At 40.9% G+C, this 17883-nt stretch overlaps 1 protein-coding gene across 2 annotated transcripts in view; it reads left to right on the top strand.

Moving 5' to 3' along the window:
* tln1 (talin 1) overlaps positions 1–17883 on the top strand; it is a 237027-nt gene that overhangs the window by 80280 nt on the left and 138864 nt on the right. For both annotated transcript variants that reach the window (XM_072252383.1, XM_072252384.1), the window contains exon 2: positions 7580–7655. The gene's annotated coding sequence lies outside the window, so the exon portion shown is untranslated. The remainder of the gene's footprint in view (positions 1–7579; positions 7656–17883) is intronic.

A 17883-nucleotide genomic window follows, 5' to 3' on the forward strand; every position in this document is an offset into this window, starting at 1 on the left:
TTTAAAGCTGGGCATGAAACAGTTTTGTTTTTGCACTGCTAGAGGGTTTCTCTGCCTTAATAAAGTAAATGGTGCTTGTATCTGAGTTGATGGTTTTTGAAGGTGGTGAAGCTGTATTCACTATTATTATTTCTGAATCTCCCTGATTATATTGTGGAATGCATCATCTGGACAGTAGGGGGGGAAGTTCCAATTGAAGTATTCAACAAAAAGAAATTAAGAAATATTGTCAGAACAGGATAGGGAAAGGAAGAGGAGGGCAGTAGTAATAGGGGACTCGATAGTAAGGGGGTCAGATAGGCGATTCTGTGGACGCAGTCCAGAGACCCGGATGGTAGTTTGTCTCCCGGGTGCCAGGGTCCAGGATATTTCTGATCGCGTCCAAGATATCATGAAGTGGGAGGGTGAGGAGCCAGAGGTCGTGGTACATATAGGTACCAGTGACGTAGGTAGGAAAAGGGAAGAGGTCCCGAAAGGAGAATATAGGGAGTTAGGAAGGGAGTTGAGAAAAAGGACCACAAAGGTAGTAATCTCGGGATTACTGCCTGTGCCACGGGACAGTGAGAGTAGGAATGCAATGAGGTGGAGGATAAATGTGTGGCTGAGGGATTGGAGCAGGGGGCAGGGATTCATATTTTTGGATCATTGGGACCTCTTTTGGTGTAGGTATGACCTGTACAAAAAGGATGGGTTACACTTGAATCCTTGGGGGACCAATATCCTGGCAGGGAGATTTGCGAGGGCTACTGAGGTGACTTTAAACTAGAATGGTTGGGGGGTGGGAATCAAATTAAAGAGACTAGGAGAGAGGAGGTTAGTTCAAAACAGGGGGATGGGAACAAGTGCAGAGAGACAGAGGGGTGTAAAATGAAGGTAGAAGCAAAAAGTAGTAAGGTGAAAAGTAAATGTGGCAGGCCAGCAAATCCAGGGCAAAAATCAAAAAGGGCCACTTTTCAACATAATTATATAAGGGCTAAGAGTATTGTAAAAGCGAGCCTGAAGGCTTTGTGTGTCAATGCAAGGAGCATTCGTAACAAGATGGATGAATTAAAAGTGCAGATTGTTATTAATGAATATGATATAATTGGGATCACAGAGACATGGCTCCAGGGTGACCAGGGATGGGAGCTCAACATTCAGGGATATTCAATATTCAGGAAGGATAGACATGGAAGAAAAGGAGGTGGGGTAGCATTGCTGGTTAGAGAGGAGATTAACGCAATAGAAAGGAAGGACATTAGCCGGGAGGATGTGGAATCGATATGGGTAGAGCTGCATAACACTAAGGGGCGGAAAACGCTGATGGGAGTTGTGTACAGGCCACCTAACAGTAGTAGTGAGTTTGGGGATGGTATTAAACAGGAAATTAGAAATGTGTGCAATAAAGGAACAGCAGTTATAATGGGTGACTTCAATCTACATATAGATTGGGTGAACCAAATTGGTAAGGGTGCTGAGGAAGAGGATCTCTTGGAATGTATGCGGGATGGTTTTTCGAACCAACATTTCGAGGAACCAACTAGAGAGCAGGCTATTCTAGACTGGGTATTGAGCAATGAGGAAGGGTTAATTAGCAATCTTGTCGTGAGAGGCCCCTTGGGTAAGAGTGACCATAATATGGTGGAATTCTTTATTAAGATGGAGAGTGACATAGTTAATTCAGAAACAAAGGTTCTGAACTTAAAGAAGGGTAACTTTGAAGGTATGAGGCATGAATTAGCTAAGATAGACTGGCAAATGATACTTAAAGGGTTGACGGTGGATATGCAATGGCAAGCATTTAAAGATCGCATGGATGAACTACAACAATTGTTCATCCCAGTTTGGCAAAAGAATAAATCAAGGAAGGTAGTGCACCCGTGGCGGACAAGGGAAATTAGGGATAGTATCAATTCCAATTAAGAAGCATACAAATTAGCCAGAAAAAGTGGCTCACCTGAGGACTGGGAGAAATTCAGAGTCCAGCAGAGGAGGACAAAGGGCTTAATTAGGAAGGGAAAAAAGATTATGAGAGAAAACTGGCAGGGAACATAAAAACTGACTGTAAAAGCTTTTATAGATATGTGAAAAGAAAAAGATTGGTTAAGACAAATGTAGGTCCCCTACAGACAGAAACAGGTGAATTGATTATGGGGAGCAAGGACATGGCAGACCAATTGAATAGTTACTTTGGTTCTGTCTTCACTAAGGAGGACATAAATAATCTTCTGGAAATAGTAGGGGACAGAGGGTCCAGTGAGATGGAGGAACTGAGGGAAATACATGTTAGTAGGGAAGTGGTGTTAGGTAACTTGAAGGGATTAAAGGCAGATAAATCTCCAGGGCCAGATGGTCGGCATCCCAGAGTGCTTAAGAAAGTAGCCCAAGAAATAGTGGATGCATTAGTGATAAGTTTTCAAAACTCTTTAGATTCTGGACTAGTTCCTGAGGATTGGAGGGTGGCTAATGTAACCCCACTTTTTGGAAAAGGAGGGAGAGAGAAACCGGGGAATTATAGACCGGTTAGCCTAACATCAGTGGTGGGGAAAATGCTAGAGTCACTTTCAAAGATGTGATAACAGCACATTTGGAAAGTGGTGAAATCATCGGACAAAGTCAGCATGGATTTGTGAAAGGGAAATCATGTCTGACAAATCTCATAGAATTTTTTGAGGATGTAACTAGTACAGTGGATAGGGGAGAACCAGCGGATGTGGTATATTTGGATTTTCAAAAGGCTTTTGACAAGGTCCCACACAGGAGATTAGTGTGGAAACTTAAAGCACACGGTATTGGGGGTAAGGTATTGATGTGGATAGAGAATTGGTTGGCAGACAAGAAGCAAAGAGTGGGAATAAATGGGACCTTTTCAGAATGGCAGGCAGTGACTGGTGGGGTACCGCAAGGCTCAGTGCTGGGACCCCAGTTGTTTACAATATATATTAATGACTTAGATGAGGGAATTAAATGCAGCATCTCCAAGTTTGCAGATGACACAAAGCTGGGCGGCAGTGTTAGCTGTGAGGAGGATGCTAAGAGGATGCAGGGTGACTTGGATAGGTTAGGTGAGTGGGCAAATTCATGGCAGATGCAATTTAATGTGGATAAATGTGAGGTTATCCACTTTGGTGGCAAAAACAGGAAAACAGATTATTATCTGAATGGTGGCCAATTAGGAAAAGGGGAGGTGCAATGAGACCTGGGTGTCATTATACACCACTCATTGAAAGTGGGCATGCAGGTACAGCAGGCGGTGAAAAAGGCGAATGGTATGCTGGCATTCATAGCAAGAGGATTCGAGCACAGGAGCAGGGAGGTACTACGGCAGTTGTACAAGGCCTTGGTGAAACCACACCTGGAGTATTGTGTGCAGTTTTGGTCCCCTAATCTGAGGAAAGACATCCTTGCCATAGAGGGAGTACAAAGAAGGTTCACCAGATTGATTCCTGGGATGGCAGGACTTTCATATGATGAAAGACTGGATCGACTAGGCTTATACTTGTTGGAATTTAGAAGATTGAGGGGGGATCTTATTGAAATATATAAAATCCTAAAGGGATTGGACAGGCTAGATGCAGGAAGATTGTTCCCGATGTTGGGGAAGTCCAGAACGAGGGGTCACAGTTTGAGGATAAAGGGGAAGCCTTTTAGGACCAAGATTAGGAAAAACTTCTTCACACAGAGAGTGGTGAATCTGTGGATTCTCTGCCACAGGAAACATTTGAGGCCAGTTCACTGGCTATATTTAAGAGGGAGTTAGATATGGCCCTTGTGGTTAAAGGGATCAGGGGGTATGGGGGGAAGACTGGTACAGAGTTGTGAGTTGGATGATCAGCCATGATCATATTGAATGGCGGTGCAGGCTAGATGGGCCGAATGGCCTACTCCACCTATTTTCTATGTTTCTAAACATTGGGAAGAGAGTTGGAAGGATGAGAGTGATTTTGTATCCCTCATTTCTTTGGGGTGGGTGGAGATTTGGGCAAGGTCATCCAATGTTGAAAAGCCAATAACTGCACCTTGAGGGAAATCTGAAATAAAGGTTGAAAATCAGGAATTGATCAGCAACTCGTTTGCATCTGTAGAGGGAGAAAAATATTAAGAGTGTGGAGCTGGAACTTGGAGCTGATTATTTGCAGCGTTTTCTGTAGCATTTCAGCAGTTTGCGGCACTGTGGGTGGGCAGTGTAGCGTAGTCATTAGTGTGAAGTTATTACAGTACCAGCAACCCGAGTTCAGTTCCACCGCTATAAGCAGTTGGTACGTGACCCTGTGGTTTCCTCCGGGTGCTCTGGTTTCCTGCCATATGGGTTGGTTGGTTAATTGGTCATATGGCTATAACTCGGGTGGTGTAGGTTCCTTGGGCTGTTACTGTACTGTATCTCAAAATAAGATAAAATGTTCTCTTTTTATATAGCTGTGCATTATGTTGATTGGCTGTCTTTGTACAGCGTCAATAAATGGAATCATTTTCTACAAGTTATGCAGGGTGGTTACTAACATATGATAATAATAGCATGTTATCAGAAACGGAAGTGAGTCTCACATTGGTTCTGAGCCTCATTCACTCGACTTGCAATTTGATCTGAGTATCCTCGAATTTGCTGACCCCCCCCCTCCACCATTTGCAACATGCATTAAGGAGCTGCATATAGCATTCAAAGCCAAAGTTGAGTTTATTGGCATGTGCATAAACGCTTGTCTGTACAGGTGCAATCAGAAGCTGAGTTGCAGCAGTGTTGCAGGCACAGAGCATCAGAGGTGCAACATTCACCAGCAAAACATCACTTGAGCATAAATTCTCTATGAAAAATGCTGAAAACCTTAAAAAGGTGTACAATCTTGGAAAGGTGTATTTTGAGGGAAAACAGACCAGCACTTTGTGAAAAGCTTAATATTGTTTGTCAAATGTGATAATTTAATTACTATTATTTGGGCGATTTTGATTGGGACAGCCTCCCGAAAACGAACAACACAGCACTAGATTGAACTGAACTGAAAATGCCTGCATTCTTTAGATTTGCTGTTTTATATTCTGTTTTTTTTTTCCCCACTCTTTTTGCTGCTTGTGTGATTTGTTTTTTGTGTGTGTGTGGGGGGGAGGGGGTTTGATGTTTTTCTTTGAATAGATTGCATGGTTTTCTTTGTTTCATGGCTGTCTGTTGGAAGACAAATCTCAGGATTGTACACTGCATGCGTTGACAATAAATGTACTTTGAATCTGTTAATCAATGGGAATTATTATGTAAACTGCTCTTATGGCACCATAAATTTGGCATTTTAAATAAGTAGGACCTATATTACTGTGCTCAATTGTGACGTCATGTTGCAGTTATACAAGTTGTTGGGGTGGTTGCACTTGGAGTACTGTGTACAGTTTTTATCAACCTGTTATAGGAAAACTGTGGTTAAACTGGGAAAAAGTACAGAAAATATGAAGATGTTGCCAGGGCCTCAGGGCCAAAATTGTAGGGCGAGGTTGGCCAAAGCTCAGTCTTTATTCCTTAGAATATAGAAAATGCAGAAATGAGTACATTTATAAGCTGGATGATAAGTCTTTTCCCTAAGGTAGGGGAATTCAAAACTCAGGGAAAGATATAAAAAGGAATGGGGGTGGGGGGAATTTTTCAAGCGGAAGGTAGTGAATATATGGAACCAGCTGTCAGAAGAAGTGGTTAAGCCAGGTGCAATAGTATCATTTAAGAAACACTTACAGTGCTGCTAGAAACTTAGTGAATGCGGTAGAATTTTTCTCTGTTTCTGCATAAATACGACCAAAAATGTGATCAGATCTCACTTAAGTCCTAAAACTAGATGAAGAGAATCCAATTAAATAAGTAGCGCAAAACATGATACTTGTTAGTTTATTTATTGAGGAAAAATTATTCAATATTACATGTATTTATTGGAAAAAGTCTGTGAACCCTTGCTTTCAGTAACTGGTGTGACTCCCTTGTATGGCAAAAACTAAAGTTTCCAGTAACTGTTGAGCAGGCTTGTACACCAGCTTGCAGGAATTTTAGGCCTTTCCTCTTTACAAAACTGCTTTACTCTGGGATGTTGGTTGGCTTCCTTGCACGAACTGCTTGCTTCAGGTCCTTCTGAAACATTTCTATAGGATTAAGGTCAGTACTTTGACTCAGCCATTCCAAAACACTAATTTTCTTCTTTTTAAACCATTCTGTTGTTGATTTACCCTTGTGTTTCGGATCATTGTCTTGTTGCATTATCCAACTTCTATTAAGCCTCAGGTAACAGTCTGCTACCCTGACATTCTCCTGTAAATATATGGATAAAATTTTGAATTCATTGTTCCCTCAATGATTGCAAGCTCCCCAGGCCCTGAAGCAGCAAATCAGCCCCAAACCACGATGCTCCTTCCACCAAGCTCCACAGTTGGGATGAGGTTTTGTTGTTGGTGTGCAGTGCCTTTGTTCCTCTGAACATAGCAATGTGCATTTGTGTCAAAAAGTTCAACTTTTTTCTCATCTGTCCACAGATCATTGTCCTAGAGGCATTGTAGAACATCTGGATGGTATTTTGCAAACTTGAGATTTTTAGCAATTTTTTTTTTGGAGAGCAGTGGTTTTTTCTGTGGTGTCCTTCCATGAACACTATTCATGTTCAGTGTTTTTCTTACAGTGGACACATGAACAGAGACTTCAGCAAGTTCTAGAGATTTCTGCAGGTCTTTTGCTGTTACCCTTGTGTTTTTGTTCACCTCCTTCAGCATTGCACATTGTGTGATCTTTGCAGCATGCCCACTCCTCGGGAGAGTAGCAACAGTACTGAGTTTCCTCCATTTGTAGACAATTTCTCTCACTGTGGACCGATGAACTCTCAAGTCTTTAGAAATGTTTGATGTATCTCTACAATTCTTCCTACAAGGTCCTGTGAAAGTTGTTTTGATTGAGGCATGGTACACATAAACAAATCTTTCTTGAGAAGAGCAGGCTCTGACAGTAACCTGACTTAGCCTTTTTTATCGGGCAGGGCACCTCTACGACCCATACATCCAATCTCATCTCATTGATTAGAACACCTAATTCCAAATAGCTTTTGCAGATGTCATTATCCCAGAGACTCATGTACTTCTTCCAACAAATACATGTAATATTAGATCATTTTCTTCATAAATAAGTGAACAAGTATTCTGGTTTTTTTTATGTTATTTATTCAGTTGAGTTTTCTTTACCTTTTTGGACTTGCATGAAGATTTGATCAAATTTTAGGTCATATTTATGCAGAAATAGAGAAAATTCTACAGGGTTCACAAACTTTCTAACACCACTGTAGATACATTGAGAGTTGGGGTTCAGAGGGATATGGGCTGATGGCATGAAAGTGGAACAAGCTGGATGAGGAGAAGTGGGACAAGCATGGATCTTTGGGCTGAAAGGCCTGTGTATCTTTGTTGTATTGTTAGTTCTTTATTTCTTGGAATGTTGGAGAATAAAGGGTAAAATAAGAATGATTAAAATTATGACCACAACTTTGTACCTCTTTTTCCATTGGACATTGAAAATGACATTCAGAACTGTACTGCCTGTGATTTGAAGAGGAAGCATTTAAAATTAACTATTTTTATTTTCTTTACTCAGAGCCAAAGCTGGAGAAGCCTGTCTTCTTGATTGAAAGTGTGGAAGCCTTGAAACTTTCCTTATCCACTTGTACTAGGTAAGGCTACATGGTGTAATTTAGTATTTTTAAATGTTCTAGGTAAAGTTCTCGCTCTGAATAAACATGAATATTTTTCTTCCAGATTTGAGCTTCATGCTTTAAATGCTGCATTGATCCACAAAGCCTTGCCTTAAAAATGTTCTTAAATGTTGCAGTTTAAGAACATTTCTATTTATTCACGTGGTGAATGTGATTTCTTCCCACTCCCAGCTGGGATGTCCAGATGCATTTGACTTGCACCTCAGTCCTAAAAGTATTAAGAATGGACACACAGTTCTCTGTATCCTTGTGGGTTCATATTATAATGCTTATTGGATAAGAGATCTGTGGTGTGTTTGTTTTCCAACAGTATAACCTTTGTTGCACAGTCTGGAACATTGAACGTACACCAACAGCTCAACCCGTAAATAGCTTGTGTGCCATCCTATAAGTGAACCATGACCTCCGAGTATGACAGTACTGTGTATAAGTCTTTAAGCACCAGGTTTCAAATGGTATAGCCTCCACAGGGCTCTGAACTCAATGTCTGGGATTATTTGGAGAGGCAGATGCAAACGAGACAGGCAAAGTCTGTAGAAGAACTGTGAGAAGTTCTCCCAAGATGCTTGGAACAACTTACCAGCCGATTTTCTAATAAAACTGTACAACAGTATACTTAAGAGAATGATGCTGTTTTGAAGGCAAAGGGTGATCATATCAAATAATTGATTTGATTTACAGTATTTTTTACTGTTTGATTAGTGTAATTTTTGATATTTAGAAATTTTATTTTCAAATTTTTGAAAGCACCTTCACTTCACAGAATTGTTTTATGTGCCTAAGACTTTTGGACAGTCCTGTATCTTGATACACAGGTGAAGGAGATCAAAAAGAATGCTTTGTACCCCAGCTAGACCTTGGGTTTAATTCTCTAACATGGAGCCTCAATAAACACAAGTTCTTTTTTAAATATTAAGCTATTGATTGCTCCACAAAATTGACAACAAAAGCTAATTAACAAGAAATTCCTTCGGCCCATTAGAACATTACTGAAGTTTCTTGAATTATTTTCATAGTGGTAACGCTGTCTACCTACCTATCTCAAACATATCATTTCCCTTCTCTTTCATGAGGATAAGTAAAAATTATTTGGTTTTATTCACACAAGGTTGAGACTCACTGCTCACTCAAATTGTATTTTAGTCACTTTAAAACATAGCTTTAAATAGTTTCTGCAAAATGTAGATGTCTTCTAGAGCTAAAGCTTCCCTAAATTAGCGGATCAAATTTCCTGAACTAGTACAGCTACATGCAACTGAAAATAGCTCAACCAATGATCAGCTTTGAATTTTTTTTTTTTTTGGCTTTGTTAGTTCTGAAAGGAAATGTTCTAATTTTCAGTCCATCTGATTTTTCTATGGCAAATATGCTGATAAATGTATTGAATGCATACTGAGAGGCCACTTTATTAGATACCTCCTGTACCTAATAAGGTGGCCACTCAGTGTATATTTGTGGTTTTCTGCTGCTGTAGCCCATCCACTTCAAGGTTCGACGCGCTGTGAGTTCACGGGTGCTGTTCTGGACACTACTGTTGTAATGCATAGTTACTTGAATTAGTGTTCCATTCCTATCAGCTTGAACCAGTCCAGCCATTCTCTTCTGATTTCTCTCATTAACAAGGCTTTTTAGACCAGAAAACTGCTGCTCATTGGATTGTTGTTTTTTTTTTTTGTTTATTGTACCTTTCTCTGTGAACTCTAGAGACTGTCCCAGGAGATCACCCTGCCTGGCACCTTTCTATGGTCAAAATCACTTAGATCAAATTTCTTCCCTCTTCTGATGTTTGGTTTGAACAACATCTGAACCTCTTGGCCATGCTTTTGTGCACTGAGTTGCTGTTACACGATTGGCTGATGAGGTATTTCCTTTAGCGAGCAGGTGTACCTAATAGAGTGGCTACAGTGTGCACTTGAGATGTATGTGCTCAATATACTGAGATGAAGAGTGAGATTTACATTGGCAGACCTACTGGAGAAGAACAATAATGCAGACTGTGTTTGTACATGTTTAAATGTTGCTTAATAGTTCGTCCAGCAAGGGTCTGACCTAATTATTCTGTAGTCATGGTGATTAATGTGCAACATCTGTCAGTTCATTCATTATTTAGGGGTAGAGTCATCGAGCATTGAAATGAGTCCTTCAGCGTACCACCTCCATGCTGACCTGCTCTGTCAAACTGCACTAATCTCATCTGTTCCCATTAAGTTCATATCCTTCTGTGTGTTGCCTGTTCAAGTATCTACCTAAGTACCTCTTAAACTTGGGCTAATGATCAGGGCATAATTTCCAAGTTTACATGTGGTACAAAACTTGAACGTGTCGTGAATTGTGAGGAGAAGAGCTATAGTCTTCTTGGAAGCCATTGGCTGACGAAAGGTTTGAATAGGTGGCATACAAAATGTCATGCTGAGAAATGCAAAGTGTTGTGTTTTGGTAAGAACGAATTCATTCAGTATGAACAATGATTCAATTCAAAAACTAGTACATACAAGAATAAAGCTATTTGTGATTAAGTGTACAAAATTTGTAAGGAGTGGCAGAGTAGGTTTACAAAGTTGATTCAAGGTTTAACAAGTGTAAGTGTAGAACACAAGGAAAAGGACGTCATGATGATGCTTTATAAGACAATTAGATGGTTATTACTAGATTATTAACTATTGATCTATTTCCTCAATCTCCTTTAGTGAATTCTACCTTTATAGTATTGTAATTTATGTTGAGTTTAAGGTGCTAAAAATTGAGACATCATGTTGTGATTATTCTTCCCAGAGAATTGTTCATGACGAAATGTTTTAATCATGTGTTAAGACACTGAATCAGAACTAACAGTAGCCTGTTCCCTGGTTGGTTTGACAACATAAGGAATTGTCCAGAATACACATTCAGTGACCACTTTATTAGGGAAACCTGTACACCTGCTCATTAATGCAAATATCTAATCAGTTATGTGGCAGGCTACTTAATGCATAAAAGCATGTAGTCAAGAGTCAAGAGTAGGTCAAGAGTTTCAGTTGTTGCTCAGACCAAACATCTGATTGGAGAAGAAATCTGACCTAAGTGACCGTGGAATAATTGGTGTCAGATGGGGTGGTTTGAGTGTCTCCGAAACTGCTGGTGCAAGATTGTTTACAGAGAATGGAGTGGGGGAGAAAAGAAAAAAGTCCATTGAGCAGTAGTTCTGTGGGTGAAAATATCTTGTTATTGAGAGAGGTCCGAGGAGAATGGCCACATTGGTTCAAGCTAAGAGGAAGGCAGCAGTAACTCAAATAACCACGCATTACAACAGTGGAATGCAGAAAGACATCTCTAAATGCGCAACATGTTGAACCTTGAAGTGGATGGGCTACAGCAGCAGAAGACCACAAGCATACACTCAAGTGGCCATTTTATAGTTACAGGAGGTACTTAATAAAGTGGCTACTGAGTGTATTCTATGAGTTGGTTGTCCGGTTATTTGTCAATTTGTTGTTTTGTTCCCCTGTTTATGAAAATTAAAATCACCCACAATAATCCAAATACTTTCATGCAAGATCCCTTTTAAGGCAGGGGTTCCCAACCTGGGGTTCATAGGCCCCTCAGTTAATAGTAGGGGTCCATGGCACATAAAAGGTTGGGAACCCCTTCTTTAAGTTTTCTTTTTCAGTTCTGCAATGTAGCTATGGTGAAGAGAACTATAACCTAATCCCATTTCTTTCCATTGTGGTTTATTGTCAATGGAATACTTTTAACTTGAATAAGCAGTATATTGAGAATATCAGCAAACGTTTGCAGTATTAGATTACAGAAGAATCTTAGGCCATTTGCTTATTAGTTCAGCTTAGAAATTTTATTGTAGCATCTGTGTATTATTCAATGAGATAGAGCTTTGTCCAAAGAATCTTTTACTACTTTTAGATGTAAATCCATAACCACTGTTAAACCTATGAATCATTGCATAGCTTGGTACTGATCATAAGACCAAGGAGCAGAATTAGGCCATTTGGCCCATCGAGTCTGCTCGGCCATTCTTTCATGGCTAATTTATTAGCCCTCTCAACTCCATTGTCCTGCTTGCTCTTTGTAATCTTTAATACCCTTACGAATCAAGATGCTATAAACCCCCAATTTAAATATACCCATGGATTTGGCTTGGCTTCCACGGCGGTTTATGGAAATGAATTCCACAGATTCACCACCCTCTATCTAAAGAAATTCTTCCTCGTCTCTGTTCTGAAGGGAAGTCCTTCTATTCTGAGGCTGTACTCTCCATCCCTAGACTTCTCCACCATAGGAAACATTCTCTCCACGTCCACTCTGTCTTGATCTTTCAATATTCATAGGCTTCAGTGAGATTCCCCTCATTCTTCTCAACTCCGATGAGGATAGGCCCAGTATCATCAAACACTCTTCATATGGTAACCCTTTCATTCCTGGGATCATTCTCACAAACCTCAGTGTTGAAATGAATTTATTGTATTGTAGGACAAATTGAAATAACCAGACCTTGGGTATGAATTAAATAGTGAAGCATTTGTGGTGTTGAGTTGTATAGTTGTAATGCTTCTGTGAAACGTCATATAATTTATAGTACTTATTTTCCAAGTAACACTTCACTTGAGTGTAACCTGTATCAAAGCAAATTTAAGTTTACAAAATCTTACCTTTAATGTTTCTTTCCTACACAGGATATGAACATTTATTACCTTCCACTTGTTGCTGTATAATACAATTGTTTGCTCATCTTTTTCAAATTGTATTTTAGAGCCAGTCTTGTATTTGTGGTTCTGGTGATGAGGATAGACCAGGCTGGATTTCCTTTCCAGAAGGCTATTGGAGGCTATGTGGTGCTTTATGATTGTCTTGTACTTGTCATATTTCTTAAGCTAGTCTTTTAATTCCAAATTTTTGTTACATTAATTTAACTTGCATTCTCCAGCTGCAGTGAAAGAATTTTAGTTTGTCTCCATGTGACGTTGATGTTGCTGTACTGTGACTCCAGTAATTGAGATATTTTGCTAAGATTCCCTTAATTGGAAATAAAAGTACAGGTTCAAATTTCAACATACGATAAAATAGAGACTGAATCTTTGACACTCAAATCAGAAAGCTGGTCTAACTTTGCCAAAAATGCAATTTCTGCCAGAATACCTAAAATAGCAATTCGATTTTCCTTTTTTGTAGAAGATAATTTAAGCAATTTATCCTAATCTTTTAAGTTTGTATGGTGGATATAGTTAAGGTCAACACTTTGGGAATGTATCTAACTAAATAAAAAGATGATTTTTAAATGTACAGACGGCCCTCTGTATCTGCAGGTTCTGCATCCGCGGATTCAACCAACCGCGGATCGGGATCGAGAAAACAAACCTGGAAGTTCTCTCTCCGGCACTCGTTATTTGAGCACAGATCCCGACATTAGTATTATTGAGCCTCCTCCAAAGCATCTTTATTCCCTAAACAATACAGTATAACAACTATTTACATAGCATTTCCATTGTATTAGGTATTATAAGTAATCTAGAGATGATTTAAAGTATACGGGAGGATGTGTGTAGGTTATATGCAAATACTACGCCATTTTATATATGGGTCTTGAGCATCCATGGAATTTGGTATCTGTGGGGGTCCCGGAACCAAACCCCCGCAGATATGGAGGGCTGACTGTACTTTATGAAATCATTGGTTCAGACTTTATTCCTGAGCATATGATTTTGTATCTACCTTTTAAGCATTGAGCTTATAGATAGGGCAAGTCTGTATCTCATATTAAATTGATTGCTGTATTTCTGGCAAAACATTCAGAAAATATGGGTCCGTAAACATTTTTATTTCTAATCAAGCCATCAAATGTGGAGAGGGTAAGCTGGCTATCAGTTGTCATAGTATCTTAGTGAATGGAGAATTAGGGAGTCTTGGCATGTCCTGCCTTAAGTAACACAAAAACTATGCAATGTTCCAGTTTCGGGCTCACTAATTCCTTGTATAAGATTCCCCTTATTAATTTTTATCCCTTTTGTAACAGGAGTCAATATACTATATTTGCAGTACTTGTGTTCTACCATTATTAATCATAAATTGGAGAGCCCTTGATACACGTTACTAAAATGCGAGTGAAACACCAAGGAGGAATCTTTCAGGGGTGTAGTAAGTGATAAGAGGTGTAGAGGTGGCCTAGGGCAAGGTGCCAAAATGTAATCAAGGTCAAATGGTAAGGGTAACTTCGACACTAGTAGTTTGGATAAAGTGATGCCAAGTGGGTGTGTCTTCAATAGATAATGAAAATTTGAAGGACAATGATTGAAACAAAAGGGAACTTGACAGAAAGGATGTTTCCTTTAGTGCAGGGGTTCTCAACCTTTTTAGTACCATGGAGTTTTACCATTAACTGAAGGGATCATGGACCCCCGGTTGAGAACCCTGCTGTAGTGGAAGAATCTAGAATCATGAGGCACTGTTTTCACCCTTAAACCATCAGACTCCAAAACTAGCCTGGATAGATTTACTCATCTGAACACTGGACTGACTCCACAATCTGTTGACTCACTTTCAAGGACTCTACAAGTCATATTCTGAGTATTATTTATTTACACATTTACTTTTATTATGTATTATTGGTATGGTTATTATTGTCCTCCTTTGCATAGAGGATGTTGTTTAGTCTTTGATTTTATAGCTTTTCATAAACTCTATTGTATTTCTTTAATTTAAATGCCTGCAGGAAAATGAATCTCAGGGTAAATATGGTGACATACACACTTTAATAATAAATTTACTTTGAACACATTTAGAAAACACAGAATACTGTCTAGTTAAGACAGATGAGTGGCAATTTTTATTTTCCTGAGTCTTTGGAAATTCCTCAAAGGGTGTTAGGAACAGACTCTGGATATTCTTAAAGTAGTTGGAGATAGAAATTTGATAAGCAAGTGTGTAAAATGTTCTTCTTCCTCTTCCTCCCCTCCCCCCACCTCCTTGCTCTGACTTCTCATCTTTTCTCCCAGTCCTGAGGAGGGGTCTCGGCCTGAAACGTTGACTCTTTATTCATTTCCATAGACGCTGCCTGAGTTCCTCTAGCATTTTGTGTCTTTTTCCTTGGATTTCCAGTATCTGCAGTTTTTCTTGTGTTTGTGTACATTGTTTCTGGGGTTATACATTGATGGGGTTATACATATATAACATTGAGTTGAGGTCAGTTGCGATGAATGACGGGGCAGGCTTAATGCATTTAGGACCCTACTCTTCCTCCAGATTTGTGTATGCCCACTGCTTGAATTATTTCACACTCCTTAAAGGCCCAGTGGAGGGCCTGGAGTTCATTCTTTGATCCAACACCAGCTTTCCTCAGCTGCTGGTTCTGGTCAGACTTGAAATGCTTTGCCACTTGAAGTCGGCAGGTAAACAAATGAGTGTTCATTCAACAGTGCACTGTTGTGCTGGCAACAATACTCCTTTTGTATCTTTTCACCAGTGTAGAGCTTGGTATACTGAGATTTGAAATTTCCAAATGTAGCCGCTGTTAGAAAATGGCTTGTTTCTTCTTGCATGATTTGTATTGCAAAGCTATGGTTAGTTTTTAACTCCTATATTTGTGAGCAGTGGTGTATGATGGATTTTAAATGGTAGTATGCCTAACAAAGGTACAGAGCATATACTAGAATGATTGTGGTATTCAGGGGCATACAATGAACAATACCTAAAGTGGCACATTAAAATTCTTAGAAGTTTGATGAATTACACTGCCTTGATACAGGATTTCTTAAATGAAACTGACAGATGCTAAGACTTAAGATTGACCATGGTATTCAACTGTTTTCTAGGGAAATAACTATGGGAGTACTGAAAGTCAGATGCTGTTCTCGAAATAATGATAAGACCATAGGATCTAGGAGCAGAAGTAGGTGATTTGGCCATTGACTCTGCTCTCCCATTCCACTCCCCTGCCTTCACCTTATACCCTTTGATGCCCTGGCTAATCAAGAACCTATCTATCTCTGCCTTAAATACACCCAGTGACTTGGTCTCCACAGCTGCTCGTGGCAACAAATTCCACAAACTTAACACCCTCTGTCAAAAGTAATTTCTCCATGGGCACCCGTATGGGTCCTAGCTATGCCTGCCTTTTTGTTGGCTTTGTGGAACAATCTATGTTCCGTGCCTATTCTGGTATCTGTCCCCCACTTTTCCTTCGCTACATCGACGACTGCATTGGCGCTGCTTCCTGCACGCATGCAGAGCTCGTTGACTTTATTAACTTTGCCTCCAACTTTCACCCTGCCCTCTAGTTTACCTGGTCCATTTCCGACACCTCCCTCCCCTTTCTAGATCTTTCTGTCTCTGTCTCTGGGGACAGCTTATCCACTGATGTCTACTATAAGCCTACTGACTCTCACAGCTATCTGGACTATTCCTCTTCTCACCCTGTCTCTTGCAAAAACGCCATCCCCTTCTCGCAATTCCTCCGTCTCCGCCGCATCTGCTCTCAGGATGAGGCTTTTCATTCTAGGACGAGGGAGATGTCTTCCTTTTTTAAAGAAAGGGGCTTCCCTTCCTCCACTATCAACTCTGCTCTTAAGCGCATCTCCCCCATTTCACGTACATCTGCTCTCACTCCATCCTCCCGCCACCCCACTAGGAATAGGGTTCCCCTGGTCCTCACCTACCACCCCACCAGCCTCTGGGTCCAACATATTATTTTCCGTAACTTCCGCCACCTCCAACGGGATCCCACCACTAAGCACATCTTTCCCTCCCCCCCCCCCGCATTCCGCAGGGATCGCTCCCTACGCGACTCCCTTGTCCATTTGTCCCCCCCATCCCTCCCTACTGATCTCCCTCCTGGCACTTATGCGTGTAAGCGGAACAAGTGCTACACATGCCCTTACACTTCCTCCCTTACCACCATTCAGGGCCCGAAACAGTCCTTCCAGGTGAGGCAACACTTCACCTTTGAGCCGGCTGGGGTGGTATACTGCGTCCGGTGCTCTTGATGTGGCCTTGTATATATTGGCGAGACCTGACGCAGACTGGGAGACCACTTTGCTGAACACCTATGCTCTGTCCGCCAGAGAAAGCAGGATCTCCCAGTGGCCACACATTTTAATTCCACATCCCATTCCCATTCTGACATGTCTATCCACGGCCTCCTCTACTGTAAAGATGAAGCCACACTAAGGTTGGAGGAACAACACCTTATATTCTGTCTGGGTAGCCTCCAACCTGATGGCATGAACATCGACTTCTCTAACTTCCGCTAACGCCCCACCTCCCCCTCGTACCCCATCTGTTACTTATTTTTATACACACATTCTTTCTCTCACTCTCCTTTTTCTCCCTCTGTCCCTCTGAATATACCCCTTGCCCATCCTCTGGGTCCCCCCCACTTGTCTTTCTTCCCGGACCTCCTGTCCCATGATCCTCTCATATCCCTTTTGCCAATCACCTGTCCAGCTCTTGGCTCCATCCCTCCCCCTCCTGTCTTCTCCTATCATTTTGGATCTCCCCCTCCCCCTCCAACTTTCAAATCCCTTACTCACTCTTCCTTCAGTTAGTCCTGACGAAGGTTCTCGGCCTAAATCGTCGACTGCATCTCTTCCTAGAGGTGCTGCCTGGCCTGCTGCGTTCACCAGCAACTTTGATGTGTGTTGCTTGAATTTCCAGCATCTGCAGAATCCCTGTTGTTTTTGTAATTTCTCCACAGCTCAGTTTTAAAAAGATGTCCTTCAATCCTGAAGTTGTGCCCTCTTGTCCTAGACTCCCGTACCATGGGAAATGACTTTGCCATATCTTATCTCTTCAGGCCTATTAAGGTTCAGAATGTTTCAATGAGATCCCCCGCCTCATTCTCCTGAACTCCAAGGAATACAGCCCAAGAACTGCCAGACGTTCCTCATACGGTAACCCTTTCATTCCTGGAAACGTTCTCGTGAAACTTCTCTGAACCTTCTCCAATATCAGTGTATCCTTTCTAAAATAAGGAGCCCAAAACTGCACACAATACTCCAAGTGTGGTCACATGAGTGCTCTAGAAAGGCTCAACATCGCATCCCTGCTCGTATAGAAACATAGAAACCCTACAGCACAATACAGGCCCTTCGGCCCACAAGGCGATGCCGAATGTGTCCTTACCTGAGAAATTACCCAGGGTTACCCATAGCCCTCTGTTTTTCTGAGCTCCATATACCTGTCCAGGATTCTCTTAAAAGAC

This window comes from Mobula birostris, chromosome 3, assembly GCF_030028105.1.
Source record: "Mobula birostris isolate sMobBir1 chromosome 3, sMobBir1.hap1, whole genome shotgun sequence".
NCBI classification, from domain to species: Eukaryota; Metazoa; Chordata; class Chondrichthyes; order Myliobatiformes; family Myliobatidae; genus Mobula; species Mobula birostris.